This window comes from Carassius auratus, chromosome 28 (genome assembly GCF_003368295.1).
Source record: "Carassius auratus strain Wakin chromosome 28, ASM336829v1, whole genome shotgun sequence".
In the NCBI taxonomy this organism is placed as follows: Eukaryota; Metazoa; Chordata; class Actinopteri; order Cypriniformes; family Cyprinidae; genus Carassius; species Carassius auratus.
Genome location: NC_039270.1, coordinates 13,180,544 through 13,199,523, shown reverse-complemented (window position 1 = coordinate 13,199,523; position 18,980 = coordinate 13,180,544). Strand labels below are relative to the sequence as shown.

Here is an 18,980-nt window from a genome sequence, read left to right as displayed (position 1 = left end):
CTGGGGGACCTTTGATTTTAGCTAAATTTTAAAGAAAAAAAACACAAGTATTATCCTCTTTTCTCAATCTGAAGCGACCTCATCACCCTTTCATCTTCCATTCCTCTCTCCATTTTTTACTGTCTTCCGCTCCTCTTTCCACTTTCTCACTCAACCTGCACGTTCCTTCGTCTGCGAGCCAGAGAGACGGAGACGTTCCTTTCCCCTAATTAGCATCTGATTGAAAGGATAGACCACGGCCCGGCAGAACCTTCTGTAAACTGTGTGACGATTTGAAAGAGAATGAGAGTGGAAGAGCATGAACAAAGTGCAAAACAAAGTGTATTGTGGGGAGGAGAGAAGAAAAGAAAATATTAGGAGAATGAAAAGGTCAATTCAAAACTTTTCAGAAGTACAGAGCAACTCATCCATTTCCCACCTACACACTAAAGCTGGGTGATTAAAACATACCCAATATTTTTTCAGCTATTTAACAAAAAAATACACCTCAATATTTACATTTTTGCTTATATTGTTTGCTTAAACAAATGATTTGTCCAATTAAAGGAGTCGTTTTGACTGAATAGTCATTTCAACCAAGTAGATGTGAAAAAAAAAGTTTAAGTAAAATGCATTTAAAAAATATAAAAAGTCTTGAACAAAGTCTTGAACACAAAAAAAAGGATATTTAACAATTCTTATGCAGCTAAATAATAATACATGGTAATAAAAAAGTATTTTCTCTGCTACAAATTTCTATTTTTTTATATCATAAATTAGTATTTTTTGGTGTGACAATTATTAAATCAATTTTATAAAAAAAGAGAAAAAAAGAAAAATGGTATTAATTAAATCTGGGAAACTGGGATAAGTGAAGTGTTTATGTAGTCAGTGTGTCTTATATTATGTCCGTTATAACTTATCCACACTGTGCACAAAACAGTTTATTTTTTGTCTGTTCTGGAAAGCATTTCAGTGCATCATTGAAATCAACCGAATCCAATTAATTATATTTACAGAACTTAAACCTATCAAGTCACCACAATTTCTATTCCAATTAAAACAGACAATATAAAAGCAACAGACAATATGAAATTTACTTATAAAATGACACTAGCAAGTTATCCACCTTTTTCCTCAACATGGAAGTAAGCCTATGAGTGAGACTTCCGTTTCATTAGCCGCCATAGGTAAATAAAGAGGAGTAAAACAGTGTATACTGTTTGTGTGTGTGTGTGTGTGAGTTCACTGCTGTGTGTGTGTTTGCACTTTGGATGGGTTAAATGCAGAGCACGAATTCTGAGTATGGGTCGCCGTACTTTGCTGTGTGTCACTTCACTTCAAGTTTAAAAAGAATTGTGATATTCACAATGCTGCTAAATTGTACACAGAAAACAATACACTTAACCATGACAAATTCCTTGTACATGTATACATACAGTACTTGGCGATAAACGTGATTCTGATTCTGATGCCATAAATACAAAATAATTATGTAGCCCTACTACACACTCCAAAATTAATGCTCAGAGACGATATTCATTACCTTGCAACTCATTATTATCAGTTAAGCCAATCTCGCTTTTTCCCCCCTCCTTCCTTTCTGCTATTTGTTTCTGATGAAAAACACTTGTGGCATTTTCACTCAGTAAAACAATAAAATATTAATCATTCAAGTCGGGGAACAAGTTGGTGTCCATTTGCAATTCAAATTACCACTGACTTCCTGGCAATTAATTTTCACGCGCGTGTCTCCCATCATGTGTCGCCAGTTAACGGTTTTCTGAACTTCATTTGCAGTGGTCTTTGTATCCTCATCTATCGGCACGGTCAATGCAACAGTCTAACAGGCAGACCCTCGCAGATTCAGTGTACACTCAACTCTACAGGAAATCTCCCATACTTCCTATTAGCCAACTTCTAGTTTGTATTCATAAAGTTTTGGTGATTTGTTTTCAGTTACCAATAAGAAAAGTGCAGCACTTTTGGTGTATTTAAATGCATTCCACAAATGTACACCTAAATCAGTGCAGAAAATCCTGTGATCCTGTCTGGGCCTGGTAACAGACGATAATCCACAGGACACAAACAGAATGCACACACTCTTCAGCTATCAGAGAGGTATGAGAGGGGGGATCTGAGCTCGCAGACACACACCAGATCAAAGAAACCGCATGTTTCACATGTGATCCTGTTCATTAGTTTGCAAACTACTCAATATATGACTTCATAACCGGAACCACGCACACTTCATCTAGGGATTTAAGAGACTGCTGATGTTTAAATATTCATGTTTAACAGCCATTAATCCATATTTGGTCAATATACTAACAGGGCTTGATGCTTTTTTCTAAAAGAAGCACTAGTGCTCCTACTTTAAAAATGTAGGAGTGCTCAAAGAACTTGGGCACAATGAAAAGTGATCAAATCATTTGTTTTTGTTTTTAATAAAGGGATATGAGGAAACATTTCTAAGCAAATTGACAATTTATTTGACTACACTAGAATTGCACTAGCTTTTAACAGTTCTGCTTCAAAACAGTTGCTTTTAACAATTATGAATCATTTATATTTTTTCTATTTAAATGCCAGATGTAGTTTATGTATTTGAAATACCAATAGTAAAAAATATAATCTGCATGATGTATGACTTTTTACTGTAAACAAGCCTGATATCCTCTTATTTTAAAATGTCTTTACTACTTCCTATCAGATGAGCAAGACTAAATATGCACCATCTACTACAATAGAAACATTGTCATAATTCATCGACAATACATCATAAGCAATCACCAGGCATAAATACAGTAACTGCAAACTGCTCTAAAACCACAAGCACACAGAACATGCAACAGTGTCGTTTTCATTCAATTATAGACAATCGAAGTTTTAAGACCTCTTTAAATTAATTACGACTTATGTTCTACCATTTAAGAGGTTTAAAACTTGGCATAATTGAATGTAAGACTTTAATAATCTGCAGGGACCTATATTTTCTTTCACACACATACTCCTTAATGCATTTTACATATTTATTTTTAGTCACAAAGTAAAGAGTGAAATTCTCACACTGTCAAGCCGTGACTGATGTGTACCACACAATTCACAAACATAACTATGATAATCAAAATCCATTTGAAGTCACAGTACAGTTGGTTTGTTTGGTGTGAACGCATTTTTTTTTTTTTTTCAATGAATTCACACCCGAGTCTGCATAAAAAGATCAGATCCCTATCGATGAACATATAATTTGCATCTTTGCCTGCTCCCGGACCCACAAATTACAAAATAATGCATTTTTCATTGCTGCTTTCTCTGAATAAACAGCCTTCAGAGTTGCAGCTTACATGCTTTGCATCTTGGGATACATTCATAGCAGACAACGGGACATTCAAAGTGTGCACAACTTTGGTGCTAAATCTAATCTAAATCTAACACAGTGAATGTCTGACCAAGCAATAGAAACAAGTGTTACAACAGCCTTAGATACAAGTGACTTGGTTAAATCCCGATTAGTTTAAAGCAGTGTCAGACAGCATCTGAGATCAGACCGGCTGGCACATACGAGGCGGGTGGGACGAGACGGGTGCCAGGCAAGGAGATTCAGCCCTCGAGGAATTCATTACTGCAAGCGTTACCCAGCCAAAATAATTAATGAATTAATGAGGGGAGGAGAGAGAGCGAGGGAGAAAAAACACACAGTGTTTCTGCGCTCAAATTCTCTTTTAGTTGAGACTTGAAAGAGAAACATGAAGTACAGCCCCACCCAGCAGACTCTCCCTACTGGATTGAGCTTCTTGTGAGGAAATGAGAACCATCACGTGACTTTTCACTTATTTAAGCTCCTCCCATAGCGAACGCATCAACTGCACACTATCAAAAGGGGAGTGGCTGAATATAGAAAGGGGAGGGGTTTAGCATGGGTTTGGGGAAGGGTCTACAGGGAGGATATAACTTTGGGAAGATGGGTCAAATTTCTCAAAGACTTTCTTCTTTCTAGTTTAATTTTATCCAGTCTCTTTTTTCTCTCTCCACAGACACAGAATGAAAGGGATATGTTGGAAAAGAGTAACTTATTTTTTTTTATTTGACCTTATTCAAACCCCTATGCAATGCTAAAATACATTCAGGGTCAATGTCAGGTTGACATCTAAAAACCACATTTAAAATCAGCATAAAATGTTGATTGCAACCCACTTTACTTCCACATGACATTTCTGAATCAAACAGGACAATCAATTTTACGTACAGAGAAACTCAACATATTTTGGTGTAATACATATTTTTAATAAAATAATTTCTCCATTGAAATAAAATATATAAATACAAAATTAACAAGAACACGTATTAGGAAAATAAATTGGGTCAAGTCAGATTTCATACCGAGTGATGCATCAATGGACCATTTCATGAAAACAACCTACCTATTCAAAATTTGGCTGACAAAACAATTTCTTAACTATTAATTGAAAAAAAGACTACTAGACATGACCTTAAAACCAAGAATTTTGTTGATTAAGGTTTACATCCGAATAAAAATCAAAAAAAAAATCTGTTCTTTTATAATAGAAAGTGATAGTTTCTCTTCAAAAGACTTGGATTAAACCACTCTGTTCACTGCATTACTGTTACGATCTCTACGCATTTTTAAAGCATCAACATTTATGTAAGGGATTTTCAACAGAGGGAAGTGGTGGCAAAAGTACAGGCAACATGAGAACTGGCAATACGCAAGAAGACCTGAAGGTACACTAAAGATTAAAATAGAAACAGAGCACTGGAGAAAAACATTTTGTTTCAAGGTTTAACAAAAGTCTTATGGGTTTGGAACAATGTGAGAATGAATAAATGGACAATTCTGGGGCAAATTAACCCTTTGAGACTCTACAATATACCGGACAAACTGTAAAAAACAAGCGTCTGAGCATTCCAGGTCAATAAGATTGCAGTATATAACTTGAGGAGACAGAGTGAAAATTTATCAGCATGAAACACCCTCATTTCATGCATCCAAACATTCATTTCCTCCAATCTTCTGAGGATAAATGAAGTTGGTTATTTATCAGCTTGATTAAAATGGATGAGTTGATGCCAGAAGAGAGACACTGAGGCAGAAAACTTTCAGGGTGAGAATGTAGACCTTTCTCACTCACATACAAGTAATCCTTGCCAAAAAGCTAGACCCTGGAAGTTTTTTCATATTAACATGTGTGGAACTAGAAATGTCCAAATTTGCTTCATATCTAATCATTATCAAGTTCATATAAAAATAGTGCCTATAATTGCATCTTAATTTTTCAGATAACTCGCTGCAGTGGAAGAAAACCCCCTGACCTAGTCTTTTTCCCCCCTACTGAAAGAGAGAGTGGCAGTGTCTCTCTTGTTAAGACACAGTTAGGGAGTCGTGGTGTGTGCGTGAACAGTTGCCATTGCACACTACTGCAGTGAGATCAATTAGACAGCTGACTCTCTCAAGTTTACACCAGTGTAAAAAATATCTAAGCTGTAAACGAACACATGAATACATGTGTATATATAGCCTTCTCACCCTCAATGTGGTTACCTAATTATACAAAACATGGAATACACTATAATGAATCCTGTCTGTCTTGCATAAAATAGGCTGGCTTGCTGCTCACTGGGCTTGTAAAATATCATAATTTGATGCAATGATCTCCATTCATGATACATGGTTAATGTAACTCTGTTATCAATTTCGGGGGATCACGATGGCAAAATAGTCTCTCTATCAATGTGGTCACATGATGTTATGAACCTATTAGTCTTTTGGGCAAAAAGTGAAATTTTTTCAAATATATTTAACTACTTATTCTAACATAAAAGGTCTTTAGAAGTTATGTTTTGGGCTACTGTGCTTTCGCAAATTAACTTGATTATGTATTATAATATAAAAATATATAAACACACAAAAACCTATTTCATATTTATGCAAATTTTCAATTTAAAATATAATAAAATATAATATTTTTCTCATCAAATAAAATCATTGTGAGACTTTCAAAAACAAATTAAAAACCAACCCTAATAATGTAAAGACCTGTATCATAGTAATATTGTACTACAAATAAAAGCACATTATCACACAGTTGTCAATCCTTGTGCCATATAATGATATTATTGTTCTTCTCCACTGCAGCAATATGCATTAGTGTGTCGCTCTTGAAAGGGCACTGGCCCCACAGGGGGGCCCCCTGCCTGGGACCCGCTGCCTGCCATCCATCAGAACAACACAGTTAGCAAAAACAGTCGGCCACAACCCACCACAACCCACAGCTGTAATCAGTACATCTCCAACCTCTAAAGCTAGAGAGAAGTGGAGCTGTGTAGGTAAGCACAGTTAACTTACTGTTTGTTAACATGGTATATATTTAAATTACACAAACTATTGTTCTTGTTCTAATACCTCCCTCTTCACGGTTTATCACACTGTCATTTTTTTTTTTTTTATTCAACAGGGTTTTTAAGGCTCAATAAAACAATTTAAGAGTGTCGATAATATAATCTTTCATATGCCCCAAATCCAATTCTATCCAAGATTGAAAACAATGGAAGCAGGACAAAGGTGCCTTTTATTCTTCTGCGCTGTATTAAGGTTTGGGCGAGGTCTACAAAATTAGCATCGTACGATGTCGACAGTGAAACATCGCGTCGGTTCTATTTCTAGCATGCACGCATTTTCCGCGTGGCTCAAGCGCGCCTGAGATGCTCACGCAGCAAGTGTGTGTCGCTGGCCTTATTAAAGGGGGAATGAGAACCGTTTCGCGGAGGATCCCAGGTGTGCAAAAAAAATGAAAAATAAAAAAACGAATATTCGAATACAAACCCACCAAACGAATATTCGATTATTCGGGTCAGTTCCATATTTATTTATTTTTAAATCTAACGAGAAGAAAAAACAAACAAATGAGGCACACAGGTACAGCATTTCTAACAGTAGGCACTATGAATATGCACTAATCAGTCCATTCTTCATTAAAACTACGGTTCTCTTTAAACTTTTCGCAAAAGGCTTTCTTAGAGAGCCATTTTTCATTCAAATAAATTCAGAAGACCTTTCTTCTAGTGTTCTCCACAAACTACTAGGGCTGAACGATATGGAAAAAAATTAATATCTCGATTTTTATGCCAGATATCTCGATATCGATAAAATACGATATGACTACGTGTTATTTTGCTAAGCACGACCTGCACAACACGTCACTCTGGTTTACATCATCTTTTCTGAATCCAAAATACTTCCAAACATGGAAGATGATTTATGTTTTGGCACCAAGTCAGATACTGCACTTCCACCGGCCGCATCATCTCCCGCACTCATTTTCTTTCTTTCTAATTTATCCGCTGTCTCTGTACAGTGTGCGTAGACGTTGGAACGGGGGGGCTGGGGGGCGGCCAATGATGAATTTAGCCATAGACAGGTGTGCTCAGAGCTGTCATATATCACAACTTTTCAGTGTTTTCAACCACATACTGTTTATTTTAGGTTTCAAACATATAAATTCACATAAGTACTAAAAAAAAACAATACATTTAGAGTTTGTAAAATACACACTGATGTCTATGGAAGAGGTAATAATAATCCTTTCCATTATAATTCGACACGTATCAGATACACATTGTGTAAGTAACTTCAGTGTTTACATATTCTATTCCCAGTTCACCAGCCACTTTTAAGTATTTCGGGAGAAGTGGATGAATTCACGTGTTGTAAACAGAGGTTGTAAATCAACAGATCCGTTTCTCTGAGCTGCGTCTGCAGCATATAACAAGGCGGCGCCCATCGCGCATACAGCTCAACTAACGCGATCGTTATAAAAGGTGTTTAAACAACAATATATTTCCACTTGCATGTATTTGACAATCGGAATATCCAATCTTCATGCCATAGCCAGTGTGCGCACGCTGGCTTTAGCGGTGCATTCAAGGGCACTTGTAAAACTGATGTTTGTTGTGACTGCCAGAGTTGTATGCAGGGGGAAATCTATATAGTCTATATCGTTGCTTTTTTCGATAGTAATATCATCAAGTTCATATCTAGATATAGATACGATAACGATATATCGTTCAGCCCTACAAACTACGACCTGTATGTGACAGTGATGGAAAGCTTGACAGCCTCACGAATATGAAGCCTAAAATATCACTATCGCCCCCTGGTGGCTTGATGCAGTACAGGTAATATGTAAAACATAACAAATTTGCAATTAGAATTAGTATATCAAACAATAACATATTAAGATACAATTCGAATTTTATTTTATATTACAAGTATCTGGCCCTTACAGTGACTGCAGAGAAAAATTCTGGCCCTTTGACAAATATAGTTGATGACCCCTGCTTTAGGGGTTCCATATGCATAATTTTCTTTCTGAACACTGTATTGGGATGCGGCGTATTGCGAGGGTATGGGGATCACGATGTCAGCTCAACATCGTGATGTCTATCAGCAGTCGATGATGGATGATGGCATTGTCTATCGGCTCAACCCTACACTGTACATCATCCAAAATGAGCCTAAAAAATATTCTTCGAAATAAAATCCTGAGGACTACCACCTGAAAGCACAAGAAAAAAACAACATCAGGAAAAAAGATACAATAGATGAGTTTAAATGCAATTTAGAGAGTGGAAAAACATGGATTTTCCAATCAGCTTTGTAGAAGCAGTACCCACTAAGACCCCTTCAAATTGTCAGAAGTTCCCCAAGGCTCACCCTCAGGTCCTTTTCTAATTTGTTGTTCATGCTGAATTTGGTGTTTGAAGCACATCAGCAGAGTTAAAACAACATCTTTGCATTAGAAACAAAGGATTTACTCTCAAATGGATCATCAGGTCCTTTTTTATTTTCAGTAATGACCTTCAACTTGACTTTGCCAGGTAACACGTTTCCAGGCTCAATTATCCCCTTCAATAGATTTCAAAGGTGTTCCTTAGAAGCATAAAAGTGTTATAATTAGCGTGAGCCCCTGCTCACATAATGTGCCAAACACAAAGCCCCTCAGTAGCTGCTAATTTCTTTAGCTGTCCTTACAGTTGTGTCTCATCTCTGCTGATCCTTCTTTCTTTCCTTCCAGACACACATACAGAAAAGAGGAGACACGCTCACACATCTGAACACTCCTCACCAGCCGAGCTTGAGCCATGTGTGAAAGCCCATCGTGTCTCTGTTTTACTCTTCTTCTGGTGAGACTCTTGAAGGGCAAAACAACTTTTTCCCTCCTCATAAGCGTACTCTGAAACATAACTAGTAGTTGGCAAAAAACTTGAAGTAAGAAGGGGACACATTTCCACGCATGATGAAAAGCCAAACAAACCTGGCAGGGATCCCTGAATATCCTTGAACCTGCACAAATGTGCAAATTGAAATGATTTCTGCAGCACTAAGACCAAAGTTTCACATTAAGATAAAACTGGTATGTTTAATTGGATATTTGCACCAGCTAGCCCCCTCATTTGCAAACTGGACCAAATCAACGAGTAGAAACAAAAAGAAATGTGTGCGCATTTGTGTATGAGATTTCATTTTACATAATATAATATAATCCAAATAAGACAAAAAAAAGAGCTACAAAATGTCTCAATTAATGCTAGTTTTATATAGATAGACAGATAGATAGATAGATAGATAGATAGATAGATAGATAGATAGATAGATAGATAGATAGATAGATAGAGTAAGATAATTAATTGCCAGCAATTACTAGAATCATATTTCACTTCAAAAAGCAGTGAGCAGAGGGTGCATATAAATTAAGCTTTAACTGTACAGACAGCTAAACATGAAGATGGCTAAACAAGAGACAGCAAAGCACAAAGAAATATCTGATTATTATGACCAGACACAGACGAAGACTAAGTTTAAGACATGCCGTGCTGAATCTCCCAGCATCCCTCTCCCCATGAACTCATCACAAAGTTAACTCAAAACAGATTGGGTGACAGCATCCTTCCTGTAGTCCAGCAGAGTTTAAAGTCACAGAAATAAACTAGTCCCAAAAAGTCTAGCATCCACCATAACTGAGCCAATAAAAAACCCCAGTTACACACAACACCCACACTTTAAAAGTTAACATCAATGAACTGGCCCCTAAACGGATATGTGCACACTCAAACACACAAACCCATAAAAGTGCCTTCAGCAGAGCCCAATTAAGATCAAGTCTTCTGTTAACTTGTCATGCTGTCTAAGCAACAGCAAAAATGCAGCCGTTAAGGCCGAGGAGCTGCCATGGTGATATGAGAGGGTTAACTGCTCTCTTCTGCCTCAGTTTCCAGGATCCAGACTAGATTGTTTAATGGAAAACTGGGAATGTTTTTGATCACAGTTTATTTTAAGGTCCAGTTCTCACTATTAACACACCATTAACTATGATTTTTTTCTCAAATTCCTAATTTGCTACTAATAGTTTGCTATTAATAGTTACCAAGGTAGTTAACTTCAGGAAGGATCAGGAATGTAGAATATAGAACTATAGAATGACTATTGCAATCGGATTCCCTGTACAAATGAATCTTTTTGAACAGTTTTTTTAAACTGAAGAAGAGGAGGGTGGAAATCACAGGGTGGAAATGTTGATCCATCAATCAGATACTGATTACCTGATGTACAGATCCGATGGGGCTAGGGTTTCTAAATGATAAAAATCAAGGTCAAATGTAAAAAATAAACATGCAGTTATGAGTAATTTATAACAAGACACATTTTTCATAAATTACAATTTTTCATAAAATAATAGATTTCACATAAACTGATTTACATAGAATTTTAGCTAACTTGAGTATCACACACCTGAGAGATATATCCAATACAAGCTCAAACACTAATAATCTAATTTGTTAACCATCTTAAAGGATGTGTTCAGGTTAAGTAATGCAAATCAATAATAATTAGCAAAAACAGATCTGTTGAGATCTTCAAACAGGTTTGTCACATACTAGTGCTATGGTGTGAGTTTGATGTATGCACAGACATGTTACAAAGTGTAGTCATTTGTATTCACATGTTTGTATATCAAATCAATTTTACATGGGTTTGCGGTTTCTTTCCCTCTGTAAGTGGAAAGTCATAATCTTAATTGTCTTTAAAAATTGATACAAATGTTTTTATATTTTCAGAAGAATCATAAAACACGATGAACCATGGTTCAAACATACATTCAGAACTGTGGATGGCTAACCATATGGTTCCCATTTTTTTTGGATGTGAACAGTTTTACCCCTACTGAGTAAATGTAGGAGTTTGCGTGACAGCGTGTGTACGATTGTATAGTTGTGGGATCTGCATGCGGCTTTAAACTGAGCCCCAGTGACACTCCACCATCCAATTACCTGATGCAGACACACACACCACTGAATATTCTACATCCACCGCCCATGTACACACACCAGAACGTGAAAGGGAATAAAATTCAAAGAATTAAATAAGCTGCGAATGGTAATTTATTTTAAAAAAGCAGGATGTGAGGCGCTGTAAGAGACGAAGCATGAGACTTTCTCCTCTCAGCGCAGCCTTTGTTTCGGGCAACATCTGAAACAGGAAGGATTTTACACTGCATGTGTTTACGCCTCTTGAATAATAGGGAGGAAGTCACTGTTTAAATCAGGCTGAGTGCTGTAACATGCAAACGGATCCTCAACAGAGGCTTTCTGTCACTGCAAACAAACTGACTCCCCACACTCCGGGATACCACTGCATGTCTGGGGCGACGTCTGTAAAGCACTGTCACACTGCATGAAAGCATTTATATTACGCAATCACTGAAACATGAATCCCATTAGCTTTCAAAAATATTTCCTGGACACGCATTATGTCCCTTTTTACAAGAAATAAGTCTCAGGTGTCCCCAGAATGTGTCTGTGAAATTCCAGCTCAAAGTACACCACACATGATTTATTATATCATTTTGAAAATGCCTTTTTTGAGTGCAAGCAGAAACACGCTGTTTTCATGTCTGTTTCTTTATATGCAAATAAGCTGCTGCTCCCCACCCCCTTACAAGTTACAAAAACATACAGTAATGTCTGTGAAGTAGGACTGCACGATATTGGATTGCAATATCATTTTTTTCTGGAATGTATTATGATGTGTAGAAATAGAGGAATGTTCATCAAACGTCTTGAATTGCTCAAAAATCTGAAAAAAAAAAAAAGTGATTTTACAGGCATCTTTTTAGAAAATAAATATAATAAAAAGTACACTAATAAAACCCTGAAAAAGACTTTCCTTTTTGCCTTATTGTGGGTTTTGTAACACAATATTTGACTCACCTTACTCTATCAATTAGGGCTGTCAAACAAGCTGAAAAACTAAATTCAAATTTTGTACTTAGAATATTATTTGAATTTTGATAATATTTAACTTAAAATGCAGAATTTCAGTTAGGATAAGGCCACAAGAGGGCACAATGAGCAAAACATTACTAGTAAATGTTTATTCAAAGCATAAAAAAAATATATATTACATTATTTATATATATATATACATACACACACACACACACACACGTTCTGTGTGAACGGCTTGGTTTCAGTTTTGATGTAAACAAGATCTTCTCCACATTGATATTCTCTTTTTTTTTTCTAGTGACTTCAACGGAATAGGATAACAAACCTTAAAATGCAATGACACTTACATCGTCATCACATCTCGTGCACCACTGATAAAGGTCAAGTATACTTCAGCTGTCCTCACGCATACGTAGGGTGAATGAGGCAGAAACGGTACAGCGTGTCGAGCTCGTCCGTCTTTGAGGACGCAGCTGTGCATGAGACTAAATGGAACACGGAATGTGAAGTATACCTGGGGCTTATAAGACAGCCTCTTTAAGGCACACCTAAAATGCAAATGCAACTTTTATTTGCATTCAAATGTGGATTTTTATTTTAAATTCGACAAATGTTCGAAATTCTAAAAGGATTTTACAGCCCTACTATCAATTCAGGCAAATCAAGGATCTAATACGTTATATTAATAATGAATGATGCGGCTTACCCTAAAATAAGGGAGTTCATATGTGAATGAAGTAGTGCAGTAAGCTTGCTCCGATAGTTTGTGTTGACGCAAAACTAGTTTCATCATTTGTCCACCGCAGCACTGGCCCCCACCGTCATTTGTATTTTTATAGTTAAATTATTTAGTTAAGTTAGAGAAAAGACACTACAATTTGTCGTTGGACTCTTGTTACTGTCCATTCAAAAAAATTACTAATTTCCGCTAATTCAATGTAAATATGGGCATTTTCAAGCCATTTAAAAGCGAAGAAAAGCAAAGAAATGGCTGAAAAACTTAAAGGAACTCCAACTTCATCCTTTCTGTAGCCAAAATATTTCCATATAATTGACTATGCATTTATTTTTGCAAACAAATCTTCCATTTCGGTGCTTTTCTCCTATTCCTTGCTGTTGCCAATCGGAATCACAAATAGCTGCATTCAAGTTAAAAGCATTTTACAACACAACATCGTCAAGTAAGTAACTTTAACAAATGTTACAGTATTCACTGCAGTTTTCCGCTAATAAAAACATAGCTTTATCAGTCAATACCCGTGTATGCTATTATTCTGCATTTAATACAGTAAACAAAACAAAAATTCACAAGAAAAAAACATTTAAATATGTATTTTTGATAATCAAAGATGAGTTTTAAGGTATAAGATATTTGACTACAAGGGACATTAAGAACCCTTAAATCAGAATTAATGACTTTATATCAGGCAAACATAGAACCGTGCAAGAAACAAAAATATGTACATGTTTTGCCCTGCATCAAACCTTCTCCAATGTGCATGCACAATAGTCACATCACAGTGCCATTGCTGAAACAACGTACCATGCAGGTAAACATCTGGGAAAGAAATTGCATGTTTAGATTAGATCAGCAGAGAAAAATTTGAGTAAGTCACTCACTGCTCTGAACTGAATAACATCTAAAGATTAAACAAGGCATTTCTTACTTGAATGCTATTTTTAAATGCTCTAGCATGCAGATAAACATGGCAGATATTGTGTCTCTGCTAATACAGCAGTGTCCGTCAACAGTTGGGACAGGGCCTTTTAAATGTGATGTCATTTTACAGACAGAGATTATGATTTATGGGGATTAAAAGAAAAGGAGCCGGTGGATCTTTATCATTAGGGTGATTTGTTTACACACAGTCAACATATTTATGTTCAAGCAACATCTAAAAGTGAACTTTGCATAATTGATGCCTTTACAGACCCTGACATTTTCATGGCAATGTACATACTGAAGTTTTCAAACTAAAACAGACTGTTTAACACTAAATAACAGAGAGAGGGTGGAAAATGGTATTGTAAAACTAAATTACAACCACTCTGGTGCAAAAACACTAAGGATGCAAAATAAAACACCACAATTATCTACATGGATTCACTTCAATGCCAATAATCGACATGCTTTCACTACCTCACTACAGTTTCATTACATCACAGATTCAGAGAAGAACTGCTCAAAGAATTTGAGGAAGTTGACACAAATGATAAAATGGTACAGAAGCATAATATCACATAAATAGGAAAATTATTCCTTTAAACAAACTATAATAACTATATTTATAGTGTAAAACGTTTAATCAGAAAATCCCACATATGGACAAATAACAAATCGTTCATGCCACTTACATCACTATGGCTCACACTAGCATTCCTACATGCATGTGCGTTTGCTAAAACACAGAACAGTAAAAAAAGGTTCTTATAACATGGATTATCTTGATACGAGCAATTCACAGTCATCGATTACAGTGAGGGAGACAAAGACAGAGACAGTGTGCCGCTCTTAAGAGATAAAAGAGCCATAGGCTAATGCTGAAAAAGATGTAGAGAACAGAGACGGGGATAAAAACAGACACAAGGTCGTGAGCGGCTAATTATCCTGTCAGTAGTAATGCACTCAAGCCTGTGATCACCACCGGGTCATCCGTACTACACGCACCTGAGAGAGAGGTGTGTGGCGGTGCGTTTTAACTTGGCGGACGAGTTGGTTTGTGCGCTCGGTGCTAGTCCTTCACCTCTTAGATGCGGGTACATGGTCTGACACAGAAAACGCATTTAAAACACATTATTTCTCACATGTTATTCCTTTCAGTCTTAACATTTAAGATTTTTCCCTTGTCTACTTCAATGCAGCAGCCTTTCAGCACCCAGCGGTCCATTATTAGCTGTAAAAAATGCCACTTTCATTACCCCATTGTCATCGAGATGCTCAAATCTGCATCCTTCAGCGCCAAACCTTCACCTTTTCATTTCTGCTCATCTCCTTTTCTTTTCGCATCCATTTCACATCTCTGCAAAATCTCTGTGTCCTTCTCTACCCATTAAAGAGGCCCATTTTATTTTTCTCTTCTTGTTCTTCCCTAAATCAATCCATTTCCCCATTTGAATCACTCCACTCATGCGCCAAATAGCTTGTAGTACAAGTGTCCCTAAGCTTTACAACAAGCACAAAGTACAAAACAGCCATGTAAAAGTTTTTTTCTCTTATTTTCTGAATTCATCAAGTTCATTGGATTGAACACATCTTTTACCCGCTACCCAGATGTTTTTTTACCTATTGGTGATGAGGCAGAGATGTGGCATCACGTGGCAGCCGTTCCTCTCCCTCCACTGAAGTTCTCAGCTTCACAGATTCTGTCGAGTGCTTATAAGTTTGGATTTTCAATGATCCAGAAAGAGATCTGAGAAAAGAAGCAGAAGAAAAGAGAATTATGAAACGCAGTGAGGTCACAGAGACATGCCACAAAATGAGAGTACAGATAAAGGGAACTATAAAACTGAAACCACCCATTTTTGACATTTCTTAGAGCAAACAAAGCAATTGTATGATTTGAAGTTGTTCAGTGATGTGTTCCGTCTGATATCTGAAACTTGCCCTCAAAATAAACTAGTTATGCAACACTTGAGTAACAATAACTGTAAAAGTAATGTTATAAAACAAAATGTATTACAATAGCATTTTTGACTGAGTAAAACTGGTGTTTTTTTTTTTTTTCCATCCTGAAATCAGTCCACAGCAGTGCTAACATGTCTTGCCAAAGCGCTGGACATTCAAGTATTTAAAGCGCAAGAACAGCTCAAGGAGAGTTGGTCGTTCTGAAGCCCTGAAGCACTCCGAGCGATCCAGAAATCAATCCCATCATGCCCTAGACATGACATCAAACACAAGCTGGGCTCTAACTGCTCTACGCTCTCAGGGAAGCCCAAATCTCCACAGCTTATCACCATTATCATCCAAAAACCCGTTCCCGGCGATACTGAGGGCTGGATTGTGCATTCCTTCAGCTAGTATGTGTGTGTGTCCAGTCTAGTACAGCCTGTATAGATGTAAACTGAGAGATTTCTGGGTCACATGATGCACTTACTGATGACTGAAATAAGACCCTTTTTCAGAGGACTCGTGTCATTGAACTCTGGGGCTCTTGAGCAAAGCATCAGCTAAAACACTTCTGGCCAAGCGTTTAGTGTGCCACTCAAAGTTCAGAGAACAACCCCACTCGCAGCTGACATTTTAAAGCACAACCAATGATTATATACAATCCATGTGTGTGTGTGTGTGTGTGTGTGTGTGTACTGTGCACCAATTTGTTGTTTTCCATTCTATCATTTATCAAAGTAAGCAAATCACTAGACTTTCTTTTCCTAGCTCAAACAGTTTTCACCTTTTCCCTGCTTTCTTGCTACCTAGCAACCTTACAAAATCAGTCTTCCATCACGCTGTCTGCAAAGCTTCAAATGTGGAGGTCAAAGCAGTGTATGCCACCCTGATGCGAGTCATGTGAAATGGGCTTTAAATCTACAAAATAAGTGTGGAACTCAAGGGTGTTCCCTCACAATGAAATGTGAGATATCAAACCTAAGATATGTATAAATAAAGGCTCCGCTATTTTTGTTATTTATGCAGCAATTATGCCAAAGTTTCTTGTTTACGCTTATTTTTTTTTTTTTTTAGTATTGATATTAAATCAATTAACCACTAGGAATGGGCGATATGACCAAAATCCTATATCATGATAGGAGTCCTTTTATTTCACAGTAACAACATACATCACAATATTGTAGAGATGCACTGAAATGAAAATTCTGGGATGGAACCAAAAACAAAACTCTAGATGCACTTGGCTGAAAACCAAATTTTTATTTTTTTTGTCATTTATTATTTTTTTTATTAAATAAAAAGTAATTTAAGGCTTTTTAATGTAACTTAATTTTAATAACACTGAATAAAAAAAACAAAAAAAAAAAAAAAAAACAAGCCAATAAACATTTTTACATATTTAAACTAACACAAAATTGGACAATGATGGTTGTTTTCTTGATTGACCCCTATTAACCACTATTCAGTTTGCAATTCCTGAACTTTTAAAAACTGTAAAACAACAGTTATTGCCAAGGAGAAAAAAACTCTAGTTTGTATCATTTTGTGTGTCATTTAGCCTGAAGTTAGAATACTTCAATATTAAGAAGTAATTACCTTAATTTAAATAATTATAATTTAAATACATTCAAATCATTATATGGTCCTTGTGAAAGTCAGATGAGGCACCTTAATTTCACCCAAGCTTCCTGGTTAAAAACCACTGCATATAATCCAAATAAAAAAATGGGAAAAGATTCTGTAAAGCTAAAAAAAAATGCACTATAAAATCATGCGTGTGCTATATTCCAAGTTTTCTCAAGACAGATCTAATAGATTGCTTCATGAAAGAAATAAAGTCATATGGGTCTAGAGAGCAAGATGAAAGGGAGTAAATGGTAACTAGAAATTGTGGATTTTTTGGGTGAACTGTCCCAGCTGTGTATAACTATCAAATATGGTCACCTAAAAACAGCATGTGTCAATTGCCCTTCCTATAAGACAAAACGAACACATTCAATGGGAAGCAGGGAAGACATTTCAAACCTGTGCAACTGTGCTCCGCTTCACAGAACTCTCACCTCTGCTCTCTGACTGAAGAAGAAAGTTATTATGCCATCTAACAAGCTTCAGAAAGCCAATTCCTTGACATGCACAATAATAATTAAAATTGATACTTAGCCTGAGCGTATCCATTCGACACAAAAGAATCACAATACTATTGATTTTCACACCTTCACCGCAAAGATACGAAAACAGAAATAAGTCCCTTTATCTGACAAAGGATAGACAGAGGTTACACAGGGCTGTGTCTCAAAATATAGTGAGCTGCCAACATGCCAATCAGCATTTCTGGGTGTCACAGACACATCTATGATGTCTATCCCACAGTTAGGCAAGCTTAGTGTGCTTTGAAAGACAGCGATAAACACAAATCAGAGATAAAGAATAGTTCCCTGATGGACTTCTCACAAACAAACCGCACATAAACAGATCTTGTCAAAGGTGAAAGTGCAAGCACACACACGTTCCTAGTCAAAAAGGTGAAAAACTATTCCCAAGACAGAGGCCTGTAAGTTCAATAAAAACAGAAAGAGGATCAATAATAAAGCCAGTTCAGGTTTACACATCACATGGAGCTCAATCGATATTAGATTCAATAATTAAATTAAATAACTATTGTTAAAAGATGCTCAAGTACACAAAGAATGAATGCGAGCAGGAGAGAGAGAGAGAGAGAGAGAGATGAAGGGAGAGAGTGGAAGAGACCGAAAGAGATGGATGATCAACTCGGCACTGGACAGCAATCTACTTTGCTTTGGAGAGATGTTTGGAGAGATGGAAAGATTGTGATGAAGAGAAATGAATGAGAGTGAGCTGAATAAAAATGGAAGAATAAAACACATGGAAAGACTTTTAGGCCCCGTCCACACGGAGACTGAGCTTACCCCAATCCGATCTTTTTTTTCCTCGTCTCAAGAAATATCCGCGTCCACACGAAACCGCAAAATGCATGTATACATGCCAGACCAGTATGTGGCGCTGTAATTCTGACACAGAGATACACTAAAAACATAGAAGACTTGGACTATGCTCATAAACCTTGCGC

General features: G+C 36.7%; 1 protein-coding gene across 1 annotated transcript in view; it reads right to left on the bottom strand.

Moving 5' to 3' along the window:
* Positions 1–18,980, bottom strand: part of spop (speckle type BTB/POZ protein) — a 70,590-nt gene that overhangs the window by 32,632 nt on the left and 18,978 nt on the right. Inside the window, exon 2 of the mRNA XM_026207903.1 lies at positions 15,569–15,695. The gene's annotated coding sequence lies outside the window, so the exon portion shown is untranslated. The remainder of the gene's footprint in view (positions 1–15,568; positions 15,696–18,980) is intronic.